General features: G+C 38.7%; 1 long non-coding RNA gene across 2 annotated transcripts in view; it reads left to right on the forward strand.

The window, feature by feature from the left end:
- LOC102992521 (uncharacterized) overlaps positions 1 to 17203 on the forward strand; it is a 109648-nt gene that overhangs the window by 50514 nt on the left and 41931 nt on the right. The window lies entirely within an intron of this gene.

A 17203-nucleotide genomic window follows, 5' to 3' on the forward strand; every position in this document is an offset into this window, starting at 1 on the left:
TATTGTAATAGGTTTATAATACTTTTCATACAAATAATACATAAAAAACAAACACAAAAATAAAGAAAAAATTTTTAATCTTACAGTACAGTACCTTGAAAAGTACAGTATTACAGTGCAACAGCTGGCATACAGGGCCTGGCAGCGAGTGAACAGGCAAGAAGAGTTACTGACTGGAGGAGGGAGAAGAGGTGGGAGATGGTAGAGCTGAAGGATCGTCAACAATAGGAGACGGAGGGCAAGCTGCAATTTCACACATGCCTGACCTTGATGGCACAGGTTCTGGTTCCTTGCTGGATTCATTTCTATCTACTCTCTTGAAAAAACGATCCAGTGATGTCTGGATCACTGCTGCTTTTACGCTTGCTTCCAGAAATCCTGGGCTTAAAATAAAGAAACTGTACTACTTTACTCTGTACAGTACTGTACAGTAAAGTACACAAAAGCACAACCACTTGTAGAGGATGCACACACAGGACGATGTACATCAGACACTTGAACTAACTTACGTGATTGGACATGCAAATACACATTCGCATCTTTGAAATTTCACAACTTGAAGGTTTGTATGTAGGTGACTTACTGTATCAGATTTCTAGATCTCTATAACCCTAAGGATAAACTGTTTTTCCAAAGGACTTTGCTGACCCAGGATAAGACCAGCACTGTATTGGGAACAAATCTCTCCTTAAGGCAATTCTCAGGTGAAGAGCAGACATACTTGATTCACAGGCCTCTCCTGACTTACATGAAATAAGTTCCATGAGAAAAAACAATAGGAGAATGATGTGCAAGGAAGGAGAATGTAGTGAGTTTAAGTTAGGCCTAGAGAAGCAATGAATTAAGAATCTGAGATTAAAGATAATATCTAACAATGTTTTTGTACTTGCCATGTGCCGAGCACTTTACCTGTATTAACTTACGTATATCGAGGGCTTTACATATATAAATTTATTTTGTTCTCACCGCTGCTCATAAGGTAAGTATCTCACTGTGATCCTTGTTTCTCACTTGAAAGTAAGTGAGGCACAGAGAGGTTAGGTTATTTGCTTCAGGCTACACAGATGGTAAGTGGCAGAGCTAAAATTTAAGCACAGGATATCTGGCCCAAGAGGCTGAACTCTTAACCAATAACCTCTACAGCCCTCTGTGTTTTCACCAGTTATGGAGTGGGTTACCATCCTTGTTAACCATCGTTCAAAAAAAAAAAAAATCAGTTTGTTAATAATTTACATTTGAATCAATGCTGTCTCAGAAATCTATTCCACTGAATTGCATTTTTAACTTGATGTCTGCTTATTTATGTACATTGAGGAAGAAACAAATCTTGAACTTAATCAAGACCCTCCAGGTCTCCAAGTAGATGTCAATTAATCTAGAGGAGTTGTTCTCAAACGTCACTGGACACATGAATGACCTAGCATAATTGTTAAAATGTAGGTTACTCAGCCCTAGCTTCAGAGATTTAGATACATTAGGTCTGTTTTGGGGCCCTAGGATTTGCATTTAACAAGATCCTAAATCTTTTTTCCCTCCTGAAACAGTGCCTTTGGATCAATCTTTAAAAAACTTGATTATTAGAGGACCTCACTGACCACCATCTTTCCAAGACTGGGTCAGGTGCCCCATATATTATAGACAAAGAATCCACCGTAAATGCATCTCAGCACTGACCACGTGATATAGCAGTTGCCTATTTACTTATCTATCTCTCCTGTTCTGGAAGCTTCTTGAGGTTGATTCTTGTCTATATTTTATTGCTATATATCTAAGATCTTCCACAGATATTCACATATAGTTGGACCCCACAAATAGTGTGGAATACTGAATGATTGAAAAGATGAATGCATGAATGAAAATGAGGTCACTTCAGATCACGCAAAACATTATCAGATGGCTGAGTTCAGTATGCATTTTGATATTCTCATTTTGATATTCTCATTCATTTTGATATTCTCATTCAGATTTGTAAATTGTCGGTTTTGGTAAAGTCACTAAATTTAAAGCAACATGTTGACACACTTTATTCTAGGACATTGGACATATCAGGGGGTAAGAGATAAGATATCCTTCAGGGGGCGATCATAGTGGCAGAGTGTGGATGCTCCTGATTTTCGCCTAGAGTGTACCACTGTGCTGTGATTCCAGAACACCACAATCATTACACTGTTAATTATTTAATCAGAAACTCGGCTGTGCTGAAGAATATTTTAAGTGGTAAATGCACACAGCAGACTTGACGCATGCTTCAGATAGATTAGGAAAATTACATATATTTAGGCCCCATTATGTGCAGGACATTTGATGTGCATTATTCCATCTTTGAGATAAATTTTATTATCTCAGTAGGTTAGACCCCAGGTTAGAGAACTTAAGTAACCTGCTGAAGATTGCACAGATAAAAATCAGTAAAGCCAGGATTCTAATCTGGAATGATTTTCTATAAACCTGGACCACTTTACACTTTTTTAAAAGGTCTTAGAGTCTAGTTAGAAAAACAACACATACATAAACAGTTGCGATGTGGAAATAATTTTATAAACTGGAATTTCTCTTAGGAAGAGCAAGGTAAATTTTAGCAGAAATGCTTGACAAAGTCCTGGGGATTGTGTATGTTCAGGAGAAAAAGTATTTACTAAACTAAGAATATTGGGAAAATAATCAGTTTATTTTGATCCTGGGAAATGGCGTGGGGACAAATAAATATAGCATTTGGAGGAGAAAGAAGAGAAGTGGGGAGACCAGTATGATGATGAAAAATTTCACTCTGCAGTGTCTAAGACACACACACACACACACACACACACACACACACACACACACCCCTTAGATTTCTTAACTCTCCAGTCCTTGGCATCCAGGCAATATTAATTTAAAAATAACGGGCTTCTCTGGTGGCGCAGTGGTTGAGAGTCCGCCTGCTGATGCAGGGGACGCGGGTTGGAGCCTGTGCTCCGCAACGGCAGAGGCCACGGCAGTGAGAGGCCCGCGTGCCGAAAAAAAAAAAAAGTAAGACTAAAAAGGATGTAAGCATAATCACCATGTGCATACCCTGAAATGAAAATCGAGGGGCTCAGGGTAAATTAAGTCCCTTGACTTACAGAGATCATGAGAGGGGTGAGGGCTTTTAATTGTTGTGTCTTTGGTGGTTTCACCCAAGTTAATATAAATCTAGGAGGAGCAAGATGTGGAGAAGTGGGGGGTAGGATGAGAGGAGGCAGGGTGGGGTCTCCCACAGATATCTGGATTCCAAGAGAATGGCTCGTTCACCTTGAACCTCACAGTAAGTACATCCAAGAAACTGAGATGACTGCTGCTCTGGGAGGTAAGAGGCAAAGCCATCACTGTGTGGTGGGTTGGGAAGAGGCTTCTCAAAGGAGGTGGGCCTTGAAGAGAGACTTGAGGAAAAGGTAGGGAGGAAGCTTCCATGTATAAATGGGGCAGAGTGAGCAAAGCTCTAGAGAAAGGACTCAATATAAGATCGTGTGGGGTACATCAGTCAAGAATCTTTTGGTTTCATGTAACAGAAAACTAAGTACAACTGCTTTTAACAGGAAAAAGTGACTCATGTTTCAGGAACTGGAAATAATACCCTTGGAATATTTTTGTCTTTGTCTCTCACCTTACTCCCTCAAGGTTCAGTTAATCCTCAAGCAAGTTCTTTACACATAGAGGAGAAATGGTCACCTTGTTCCAAAGGTTGTCAAGTAGGTGGAATACAAGCCTACATCCCAACTACTTGACAATCCTAGCAACAAGGGAGTGTCTCTTTTGCAGTGGCTAGGCTGGATTGTATAAGATTTTCATCATACAGCTTAGGTCACCTATTTACACAACAACACTTTATGTGGCAAGAAGAATGGCTAGGACACCTTCAAGATGGTGGAGGAGTAAGATGTGGAAATCACCTTCCTCCTCACAAATACATCAGAAATAAATCTACATGTGGAACAACTCCTACGGAACACCTACTGGACGCTGGCAGAAGACCTCAGACTTCCCAAAAGGCAAGAAAGTCCCCATGTACCTGGGTTGGGCAAAAGAAAAAAGAACAAACAGACAAAAGAATAGGGATGGGACCTGCACCTAGGGAAGGAGCTGTGGAGGAGGAAAAGTTTCCACACACTAGGAAGCCCCTTCACTGGTGGAGACAGAGGGGGGGCTGTGTGGCAGGGGAGAAGCTTCGGAGGCACGGAGGAGAGCGCAGCAAGAGGAGTGCAGAGGGCGAAGCAGAGAGATTCCCGCACAGAAGATCGGTGCTGACCAGCACTCACCAGCCTGAGAGGCGACTCGGCTCACCCGCCGGGGTGAGTGGGGGCTGAGAGCTGAGGTTCCGTCTTCTGAGGTCAGATCCCAGGGAGAGGACTGGGGTTGGCTGTGTGAACACAGCCTGAAGGTGGTTAGTGTGCCAGAGCTAGCTGGGAAGGAGTCTGGGAGAAAGTCTGGACCTGCCTAAGAGGCAAGAGACCATTGTTTCTTGGTGCACGAGGAGGGGGGATTCAGAGCACCGCCTAAACGAGCTCCAGAGATGGGCGTGAGCCACGCCTATCAGCATGGACACCAGAGATGGGCATAAAACACTAAGGCTGCTGCTGCAGCCACCAAGAAGCCTGTGTGCAAGCACAGGTCACTATCCACACCGCCCATCCTGGGAGCCTGTGCAGCCCACCACTGCCAGTGTCCCGTGATCCAGGGACAACTTCCCCAGGAGAACACATGGTGCACCTCAGGCAGTTGCAACGTCATGCTGGCCTCTGTCACCGCAGGCTCGCCCCACATTCCGTACCCCTCCCTCCTCCCGGCCTGGGTGAGCCAGAGCCCCCAAATCAGCTGCTACTTTAACCCCGTCCTGTCTGAGCAAAGAACAGATGCCCTCAGGCAACCTACACGCAGACGTGGGGCCAAGTCTAAAGCTGAACCCCAGGAGCTGCGGGAACACAGAGGAGAAACGGAAATCTCTCCCAGCAGCCTCAGGAGCAGCAGATTAAATATCCACAATCAACTTAATTGTGTACCCTGCAGCTGTGGAAAACCTGAGTAGAAAACGAATCATCCCAAAATTGAGGCAGTGGACTTTGAGAGCAACTAGACTTCAGGTTTGCTTGCTGCATCTAATTTGTTTATGGTTTTATGTTTACCTTAGTTTAGTATTTAGAGTTTATTATCATTGGTAGATTTGCTTATTGATTTCGTTGCTCACTTCATTTTTTTTATATATATAGATTTTTTTTTTCCTTTTTCCCTTTTTGTGAGTGTGTATGTGTATGCTTCTTCCTATGATTTTGTCTGTATAGCTTTGCTTTTACCATTTGTCCCATGGTTCTGTCTGTCTGTTGTTGGTGTTTTTTTTTTTTTTTTTTTTTTTTAGTATAGTTTTTGGCACTTGTTATCATTGGTGGATATGTTTATTGGTTTGGTTGCTCTCTTCTATCTTTCTTTATTTTTTAAATGATTTTTAATATGTTTATTTTTAATAATATATTTTTTATTTTAATAACTTTATTATTTTTTTCGTTTGTTCTTTTTTTTCTTCCTTTTCTTCTGAGCCATGTGGCTGACAGGGTCTTGGTGCTCCAGCCAGGTGTCAGGCTTGTGCCTCTGAGGTAGGAGAGCCGAGTTCAGGACATTGGTCCACCAGAGAACTCCTGGCTCTACAAAAAGTCAAATGGCAAAAGCTCTCCCAGAGATGTCCATCTCAACGCTAAGACCCAGCTCCACTCAACGACCCACAAGCTACAATGCTGAACACCCTATGCCAAACAACTAGCAGGATAGGAACACAACCCCAACCATTAGCAGAGAGGCTGCCAAAAATCATAATAAGGTCACACACACCCCAAAACACACCACCAGAAGCGATCCTGACCACCAGAAAGACAAGATCCAGCCGCATCCACCAGAACACATTCACCAGTCCCCTCCACCAGGAAGCCTACATAACCCACTGAACCAACCTTAGCGCCTGGGGGCAGACACCAAAAATAACAGGAACTACGAACCTGCAGCCTGCGAAAAGGAGACCCCAAACAAAGTAATTTAAGCAAAATGAGAAGACAAACACACAGCAGATGAAGGAGCAAGGTAAAAACACACCAGACCAAACAAATGAAGAGGAAATAGGCAGTTTACCTGAAAAAGAATTCAGAGTAATGTTAGAAAATATGATCCAAAATCTTGGAAATAGAATGGAGAAAATACAAGAAACATTTAACAAGGAACTAGAAGAACTAAAGAGCAAAAAAAAAAAAGAGGAACAACACAATAAATGAAATTAAAAATTCTCTAGAAGGAATCAAAAGCAGAATAACTGAGGCAGACGAATGGATAAGTGACCCAGAAGATAAAATAGTGTAAAGAACAACTGCAAAGCAGAATAAAGAAAAAGAATGAGAAGAATTGAGGACAGTTTTAGAGACCTCTGGGACAACATTAAACACACCAACATTGGAATTATAGGGGTCCCAGAAGAAGAAGAGAAAAAAAAAAGGGACTGAGAAAATATTTGAAGAGATTATAGTTGAAAACTTCCCTAATATGGGAAAGGAAATATCAATCAAGTCCAGGAAGTGCAGAGAGTCCCATACAGGATAAATCCAAGGAGAAACACAGCAACACACATATTAAACTATCAAGAATTAAATACAAAGAAAAAATATTAAAAGCAGCAAGGGAAAAACAACTAATAACATACAAGGGAATCCCCATAAGGTTAACAGCTGATCTCTCAGCAGAAACTCTGCAACCAGAAGGGAGTGTCAGGAGATATTTAAAGTGATGAAAGGGAAAAACCTACCCAACAAGGATCTCATTCAGATTCGACGGAGAAATTAAAACTTTTACAGACAAGAAAAAGCTAAGAGAATTCAGCACCACCCAACCAGCTTTACAACAAATGGTAAAGGATCCTGTCTAGGCAGAAAACACAAGAGAAGAAAAAGACCTACAATAACAAACCCAAAACAATTATGAAAATGGTAATAGGAACATACATATCAATAATTACCTTAAATGAAAATGGTTTAAATGCTCCAACCAAAAGGCATAGACTGGCTGAATGGATACAAAAACAAGACTCATATATATGCTGTCTACAGGAGACTGACTTCAGACCTAGGGACACATACATACTGAAAGTGACAGGATGGGAAAAAATATTCCATGCAAAGGGAAATCAAAAGAAAGCTGGAGTAGCAATTCTCATATCAGATGAAATACACTTTAAAATAAAGACTATTACAAGAGACAAAGAAGGAAACTACATAGTGATCAAAGGTAACACCCCACTTTCACCAATGGGCAGATCATACAAAATGAAAATAAATAAGGAAAAACAAGCTTTAAATGACACATTAAACAAGATGGACTTAATTGATATTTATAGGATATTCCATCCAAAAACAACAGAATACACTTTCTTCTCAAGTGCTCATGGAACATTCTCCATGATAGATCATATCAAGCCTTAGTAAATTTAAGAAAATTGAAATATTATCAAGTATCTTTTCTGAGCACGCTATAAGACTAGATATCAATTAAAGGAAAAAAATTTGTAAGAAATACAAACACATGGAGGCTAAACATTACACTATGAAATAAACAAGAAATCACTGAAGAAATCAAAGAGGAAATCAAAAAATACCTAGAAGCAAATAACAATAAAACATGTTGAACCAAAAGCTATGGGATGCAGCAAAAGCAATTCTAAGAGGGAAGTTGATAGAAATACAATCCTACCTCAAGAAACACAAAACATCTCAAATAAACTATCTATACTTACACATAAAGCAATTAGAGAAAGAAGAACAAAAAAACCCCAAAGTTAGGCAAGGGAAAGAAATCATAAAGATCAGATCAGTAATAAATGAAAAAGAAATGAAGGAACAATAGCAAAGATCAATGAAACTAAAAGCTGGTTCTTTGAGAAGATAAACAAAATTGATAAACCATTAGCCAGACTCATCAAGAAAAAAAGAAGACTCAAATCTATAGAATTAGAAATGAAACGGGAAAAGTAACAATTGACACTGCAGAAGTACAAAGGATCATGAGAGATTACTACAAGCAACTATATGCCAATAAAATAGACAACCTGGAAGAAATGGACAAATTCTTAGAAAAGCACAATGTTTTGAGACTGAACCAGGAAGAAATAGAAAATATAAATAGAACAATCACAAGCACTAAAATTGAGACTGTGATTAAAAATCTTCCAACAAACAAAAGCCAAGGACCAGATAGCTTCACAACTGTGATTAAAAATCTTCCAACAAACAAAAGCCAAGGACCAGATAGCTTCACAGGTGAATTCTATCAAACATTTAGAGAAGAGCTAACACCTATCCTTCTCAAACTCTTCTAAAATATAACAGAGGGAGGAACACTTCCAAACTCATTCTTCGAGGCCACCATCACCCTGATACCAAAACCAGACAAAGATGTCACAAAGAAAGAAAACTAGAGCCCAATATCATGGATGAACATAGATGCAAAAATCCTTAACAAAATACTAGCAGAGTCCAACAGCACATTAAAAGGATCATACACCATGATCTAGTGGGGTTTACCCCAGGAATGCAAGGATTCTGCAATATATGCAAATCAATAAATGTTATACACCATATCAACAAATTGAAGGTTAAAAACCATATGATAGGGCTTCCCTGGTGGCGCAGTGGTTGAGAGTCCTCCTGCCGATGCAGGGGACACAGGTTTGTGCCCCGGTCCAGGAGGATCCCACATGCCGCGGAGTGGCTGGGCCTGTGAGCCATGGACGCTGAGCTTGCGCGTCCGGAGCCTGTGCTCCGCAACAGGAGAGGCCACAACAGTGAGAGACCCACGTACCACAAAAAAAAAAAAAAAAAAAAAGAGTCATGTACCACAATGTTCACTGAAGCTCTATTTACAATAGCCAGGACATGGAAGTAACCTAAGTGTCCATTGACAGATGAATGGATAAGGAAGATGTACATATATACAATGGAGTATTACTCAGCCATAAAAGGAAACACAACTGAGTTATTTGTAGTGAGGTGGGTGGACCTAGAGTCTGTCATACAGAGTGAAGTAAGTCAGAAGGAGAAAAACAAATACCGTATGCTAACAAATATATAGGGAATTTAAAAAAATGTTTCTGAAGAACCTATGGGCAGGACAGGAATAAAGAGGCAGGTGTATAGAATGGACTTGAGGACACGGGGAGGGGGAAGGGTAAGCTGGGACGAAGTGAGAGAGTGGGATGGACAAATATGCACTACCAAATGTAAAATAGATAGCTAGTGGGAAGCAGCCGCATAGTACAGGGAGATTAGCTCTGTGCTTTGTGACCACTTGGAGGGGCGCGATAAGGAGGGTGGGAGGGAGACACAAGGAGGAGGAGTTATGAGGATATATGTGTACGTATAGCTGATTCTCTTTGTTATTGTTATAAAGCAGGAACTAACACACCATTGTAAAGCAATTATACTCCAATAAAGATGTTAAAAAAAAAGAAGAAGAATGGCCTGAATTACATGGTTATTTTTAGGGGTCAGTCCAACTCAAATAGAAGCGGTGAGGTAAGGGGGTTGGCAGACTGTGAAAATCAAAGATATTTAACAGGATAACACATATTGGGCAAATAAAGTGAGTAAATATTCACTAATACTAGGCAATAGACAAGTGAAACGGGCTTTGGCTTTTTTGACTCTTTTATCTAATTTTGTTTTCATTTGCTTGATTAGTAGTGTAGTGGCAAATAAAGCTTCATTTGTAATTTGGAACTATATCATTTGGGACCTAGTGGTGACTGTCCCCTTTATATGCTATATCAAGAGAGAACTGTGTAATTGAAGAATCTTCAAAGACCTGTCTCGAAGCCTTTTTTTTTTCCCTCTGTCTCTGCCGATGTTGCCCATTTTCAGCCTTTCTTTTTATATGTATGGAGTCTCATTCCTATTTTTTGAAGTTACTGGGAAGGTAAGTGACTCAATCAAGACTAGAAAGCACAGTATGCGATTTAAGAGGTAACGCATTGCAGAAAATAATTTAATTAATCCAACACAAATTAATTGAACACTTAGCCAATACAAGATACTGAACTAGCACTGGGGAAATGAAAATAAATAAGACATTATTCCTGCCTGGGAGTAACTCGAAGACTATTATTGAAAATAGACTTGTGAAAATATATATCACATTTAAGATGATAGTAAAAAGTAGAGCAGTGTGAACAAATGCAGTGAGGATACAGAGGAAGGAACAAATAGATGCCTGCACCCATCAGGAAAAGCTGATATTCTTTCAGTCCAGTCATTGAGGATGAGAAGGCTATTCTTTTTTTTTTTTTCACTTTTTTCCAGCTTTATTGCAATATAATTGACATAACATTGTGTAGGTTTAAAGTGTAAAATGTGATCCTTTGATACACATATATATTGTGAAATATTTACCACAATAAGATTGAATAACCTAAGTGTCTATTGACAGGTGAATGGATAAAGAAAATGAGGTATATTTATATAATGCAATATTATTTATCCATATAAGAGAAGGCTATTCTTAACAGTGGGATGGGAGGATCAAGAGAGTTGATGGTCATTTATGATTCAGGAAACAGCTTGTGCAAAGGCATAGCACTTTCATAGCACACAGGAATAGGGCCAGAGCAAGGCAGGTGGATGCATGGGCGGCTCATAAATAGGAGCTCCTTTAAGCTGGCACTATTTGCTTGAGTTCTTATTTTATACATTTATTCATTTATATATCTCTTTATATTTACTTGCTTATTTAGAAAGTAATGGGTTGTCACTAACTGGAGTTTGATCAAGAAAAAGGACCCCTGGAGGAATGCTTGGGTCTCTTATTTTCCTGAGCAGTTCACCTCCACACCAAAATCCCCTCTCAGAAGAACAAAAGTGCTTCAGTAAATCAGTCACACCCTCCTTTGTAATTCATTCTTGACTTTTAGAAGACTAAATCCAGACCCCAAGCAGCCTACCAAAATGTTACTTCCAATCAATGCCATATTTTCCCTGAAAGGAGATCTAGTCAGTATAGATTTCTCCTTTGTGTTACATTTGAGCAACAATTTATGGATGGATATGCTGGGCAGCTTCCCAGCTGGTGCCTTTGGGTAGGAACGTAGCACACGTGGGAAGGAAGGTAGGCTTCAGTGGGGGTGGGGGAAAGATGACATTTGGCCTTGTATGCCAGGTGCAGTGTTTGGACTAAAACTACAGGCTTGAACGGTTGTTACTTTTAGGAAGATAGGTCTGGAAATGATATCTTCTGAACTTAGACGGACTAGAGGAGGAAGTGGGTAGAAGTGAGGACACCAGAAGGAAGACTGTTGTGAGAGTAAAAGAACAGGGGCCTGATTTAGAGAGTGACAGTGCCCAAAATAGGTGCACCAAAATTCAGGAGATACTTTGTGGTACAGTCAATAGAACTTAATGTGATTTGCTAGTACTGTTAGAGGGGGAGGGAGCAAAAGAGAAGCTGAATTTCAGGGCACATTTTAGAATTCTGGTTATTGAAACTGGATAGTTGGTGACCGCGTAAATCATGACTGCGAATTCAGAAACCAGTGTTAACTTGGAGAGAGATGGGAATGGAAGTGATGGGAAGCAGAAGCAGTCGTGCACGTTAGTATTAGGTTTCTTTAGAGCAGCTGGGTGAATCCAGTAGAGAGTGTTAAATTGTGGCAAACTGGTTCTATACTCACCTTCCGGTAGGTGAAATTGGTATTTTGTATTTAATTAGTCACTTGTGTAATTTTCATGCCAGAAACTTCCAATAAAATTCCACAAAAATAAAATGCTAGTGAGGGGTGATGAAAAATATGCTTCTACACTGTTACAGTGCTAAGGTGTACACAATGAGGAAGAAGGCATGGCTGCATCACTCATGGACACCACTGCTTTAACTACTTTATTTGAGACATTTATTTAAAGATGAGCTAAATAAAAATATATAGAGGTAGTTACAAAAAGAAAACTGATATCGATCAATTAATTCAATGATAATTGACACAGCCTCAAACTATTGTCTGACCCTGTGTACACTGCTAAAGAGGTTCAACATTGTATAGAAACCTCATCTGATGAGTTGAGTGAGAAGTGGATAAATCAATGAACAGAGAAATTGATCGTTGTTCTTTTTGAGGCAATTTTAACACGTGTCTTCTTGAGTTTTCTCAAACATTGCCAATGATGGGGAGTTTACTCTTTTGCAAAGCTACTCATTATATTGTATGGCTTTTGAAATGATCATTTCTTTGTTCTGAGGCAAAATTCACCTCTCTACAGCAATGTTCCACCAACCATTTTCCAGATTTCCAGAACAATATCAATTCACTGACAGCTCAATGTCTACATAATGACTACTTGTATTTTTTGCACAGCATTTTCTCTAGACAAATCATTCACTTTTTTAAAGAGTAACTTTATTCACTTAAGAATTCTAAATTTATTTTGTGTGTGGACCAGGTTTCAAAACCCTTTCTTATATTTATTATCCTATGTGGGTTGTTATATCTAGTTTGCTCCCAAGGTCATCTGAAATGTCCAGGGCATGGTAACCTTGATAAACATTCCTAGTGAACAGTGTAGTGTGGCATTAAGAGCATGAGTTCAAGCATCAGCAGACTTGGCTACAAAATAAGGATAACAATATTAATCCCATAAGATTGTTGTGAGGATTAAATGATACTTTTATGTGAATTGCCTAGCACCATGCTAGGCACAGAGGAGTCACATAGCTCTGAAGAAGGCTAAACATGTCAAAATCTTAGATTTTTTTTTTCTTATTGTTCTGCTGATTGGACTTCAAGTTCATAATCAGACAGAGGTCAATGATCCCTTCTGGGTTTTCGACAAAGTGAATTGTTCTTAAACTGAGGTTCCTCTACCTTAGACTTATGAACTTACTTTTTTTGCTTTAAATTAAAAAAATCTCTATCTATCAATGATCAATTTCCTCTTGTTTGCTTTTCAAGTATTGGTATTCACTCTCCCTCTTAGTTGGATGCCATGCATATGATTTTGAGTGTTGATATTTGCTCTTACTCTGATATATGCATCTACATACTGTTAAATAGCCTTCTAAGCCTTCCTCCATGAAAATGAAAGGTTCTTTAAAAAAGGAAGTTTTATAATTTGGCAATGGACTTCTCATCAAATTGACATCAGACATACACATTTTAAAGTATGTTGTAGCATTAGAGAATGATACAGCCAAGAAATGCCCAAGGAGAACATTCATGTTGTCCTGACTGAAACGCACTTAAGTGTGTTTCCTCAGTTCTCTTTGACATCTTTAGATCCACCTCTTAAATTTTCCTTTCCAATCCCCACAACCTTCCACTCTAAACCTAAGTCTCTTTTTAAAATTCTATGCTGACCCTATGTTTATTTTGCATCTTAGAAAAGGTGAGATGATTCTATAATTAAATCAATAAATAAGCCAAAATACTGTGATGTCTAAAAAGATTTCTCTTATGGAGGGAGTGACCTGAGTCCCCCAAAGTTATTGCATCACAGTTGTGAAAATTTCATGAGATAATATAAGAAAAGTGGCAAGCACAGTGGAACACATACAAATGGTGGTCAGTAAGCATTTTTTTGGAAAAAAAGAATTCTTAGGAAGCATTTCTAGAGATGGATCTACATCATTTTAATTCTGTTTCCTTTGTGACAAGAGGACCTGAGTGCTTTACTACAGAAAGACTGTTATATAATGTGCCATGGTCATTCCTCCACTGGATTTAACGACCTTTTCTTTTTTTAAATTGAGGTATAGTTTACATACAACATTATATTAGTTTCAGATGTACAATATAATGATCCAATATTTGTATATATTGCAAAATGACCACCACAATAAGTCCACTTAACATCTATCACCAGACATAGTTACAGAATTTTTTTTATCTTTTGATGAGAACTTTTAAGGTCTATTCTCCTAGCAACATTCAAATATGCAATACAGCATTACTGACTATAGTCACAATGCTGTACATTACATCCTCAAGACTCATTTCTGTTATAACTAGAAAGTTTATATCAATCCAGATTGGATGGGTTTTTTAAATTTAATTAATTTATTTTTTTATACCTCAGGTTCTTATTAGTTATCTATTTTATACATATTAGTGTATATATGTCAATCCCAAGCTCCCAATTCATCCCACCATTACCTTCCACCCCACTTTCCCCTCTTGGTGTCCATACGTTTGTTCTCTACATCTGTATCTCTATTTTTGCCTTACAAACAGGTTATTTGTACCATTTGTCTGGATTCCACATATATGCATTAATATACGATATTTGTTTTTCTCTTTCTGACTTCACTTTGCATTACAGTCTCTAGGTCCAACCATGTCTCTACAAACAACCCAATTTCGTTCCTTTTTATGGCTGAGTAATAGTCCATTGTATATGTGTACCACATCTTCTTTATGCATTTGTTTGTCAATAGGCATTTATGTAGCTTCCAAGACCTGGCTATTGTAAATAGTGCTGCAGTGAACGTTGGGGTGCATGTGCCTTTTTGAATTATGGTTTTCTCTGGGTATAAGCTGAGTAGTGGTATTCCTGGGTCATATGGTAATTGCATTTTTAGTTTTTTAAGGAACCTCATACTGTTCTCCATAGTGGCTGTATCAATTTACATTCCCACCAACAGTGCAAGAGGGTTCCGTTTTCTCCACACTCTCTCCAGCATTTGTTGTTTGTAGATTTGCTGATGATGCCCATTCTAACCACTGTGAGGTGATACCTCACTGTAGTTTTGATTTGCATTTCTCTAATAATTAGTGATGTTGAGCAGTTTTTCATGTGCCTCTTGGCCATCTGTATGTGTTCTTTGCAGAAGTGTCTATTTTGGTCTTCTGCCCATTTTATGATTGGGTTGTTTGTTTTTTCAATATTGAGCTGCATGACCTTTTTATATATGTTGCAGATTAATCCTTTGTCCATTGATTCATTTGCAAATATTTTCTTCCATTGAAGGTTCTCGTCTTGTTTATAGTTTCCTTTGTTGTACAGAAGCTTTTAAGTTTCCTTAGGTCTCATTTGTTTATTTTTGTTTTTATTTGCTTTACTGCAGGAGGTGGGTCAAAAAAGATCTTGCTGTGATTTATGTCAGAGTGTTCTTCCTATGTTTTCCTCTAAGAGTTTTATAGTGTCTGCTCTTATATTTAGGTATTTAATCCATTTTGAATTTCTTTTTGTGTATGATGTTAGGGAGTGTTCTAATTTCATTCTTTTACATGGAGCTGCCCAGTATTCCGAGCACCACTTATTGAAGAGACTGTCTTTTCTCTGTTATATATCCTTGCCTCCTTTGTCACAGATTAGTTGACCATAGGAGTGTGGGTTTATCTCTGGGCTTTCTAACCTATTCCATTTATCTATATTTCTGTTTTTGTGCCAGTACCATATTGTCTTGATTACTGTAGCTTTGTAGTATAGTCTGAAGTCAGGGAGTCTGATTCCTCCAGCTGTGTTTTTTCCCTCAAGATTGCTTTGGATATTCGGGGTCTTTTGGGTCTCCAAACAGATTTTAATATTTTTTGTTCTAGTTCTGTAAAACATGCCATGGGTAATTTGATAGGGATTGCATTGAATCTGTAGATTGCTTTGGGTAGTGTAGACATTTTCACAATATTGATTCTTCCAATACACGAACATGGTATATCTCTCCACCTGTTTGTGTCATCTTTGATTTTTTCATCAGTGTCTTAAGGTCCATCCACCTCACTACAAATAACTCAATTTCGTTTCCCTTTATGGCGGAGTAATATTCCATTGTATATATGTGCTACATCTTTATCCATTCATCTGTCGATGGATAGTCATCAGTGTCTTATAGTTTTCTGAATACAGGTCTTTTACCTCCTTAGATACATTTACTCCTAGGTATTTTATTCTTTTTGTTGCAATGGTGAATGGAATCGTTTCCTAAATTTCTCTTTCCAATCTGTCATTGTTAGTATATAGGAATGCAAGACATTTCTGTGCATTAATTTTTTTTAACATCTTTATTGAAGTAAAATTGATTTACAATGTTGTGTTAGTTTCTGCTGTGTAACAAAGTGAATCAGCTATACATATACATATATCACCATATCCCCTCCCTCTTTCGTCTCCCTCCCACCCTACCCATCCCCCCACACTCTAGGTGGTCACAAAGCACAGAGCTGATCTCCCTGAGCTATGCGGCTATTTCCCACTAGCTACCTATTTTACATTTGATAGTGTATATATGTCAATGCCATTCTCTCACTTCATCCTAGCTTACCCTTCCCCCCACAACCCCGTATCCTCAAGTCCATTCTCTACGTCTGTGTCTTTATTCCTGTCCTGCCCCTACGTTCTTCAGAACCTTTTTTTTTTTTAGATTCCATATATATGTGTTAGCATACTGTATTTCTTTTTCTCTTTCTGACTTAGTTCACTCTGTATGACAGACTCTAGGTCCATCCACCTCACTACAAATAACTCAATTTCGTTTCCCTTTATGGCAGAGTAATATTCCATTGTATATATGTGCTACATCTTTATCCATTCATCTGTCGATGGATACTAGGTTGCTTCCATGTCCTGGCTATTGTAAATAATGCTGCAATGAACATTGTAGTACATGACTCTTTTTGAGTTATGGTTTTCTCAGGGTATATGCCCAGTAGGGGGATTGCTGAGTCATATGAAGTTCTATTTTTAGATTTTAAGGAACTTCCATACTGTTCTCTGTAGTGGCTGTATCAATTTGCATTCCCACCAACACTGCAAGAAGGTTCCCTTTTCTCCACACACTCTCCAGCATTTATTGTTTGTAGATTTTTTAATGATGGACATTCTGACTGGTGTGAGGTGATACCTCACTGTAGTTTAGATTTGCATTTCTCTAATGAATAGTGATGTTGAGCATCCTTTCGTGTGTTTGATAGCAATCTGTACATCTTTGGAGAAATGTCTATTTAGGTCTTCTGCCCATTTATGGATTGGGTTGTTTGTTTTTTGATATTCAGCTGCATGAGCTGCTTGTATATTTTGGAGATTAATCCTTTGTCAGTTGCTTCGTTTGCAAATATTTTCTCCCATTCTGAGGGTTGTCTTTTCATCTTTTTTATGGTTTCCTTTGCTGTGCCAAAGCTTTTAAGTTTCATTAGGTCCCATTTGTTTATTTTTGTTTTTATTTCCATTTCTCTAGGAAGTGGGCCAAA

The sequence above is a fragment of the Physeter macrocephalus genome, chromosome 20 (genome assembly GCF_002837175.3).
Source record: "Physeter macrocephalus isolate SW-GA chromosome 20, ASM283717v5, whole genome shotgun sequence".
Classification (NCBI taxonomy): domain Eukaryota; kingdom Metazoa; phylum Chordata; class Mammalia; order Artiodactyla; family Physeteridae; genus Physeter; species Physeter macrocephalus.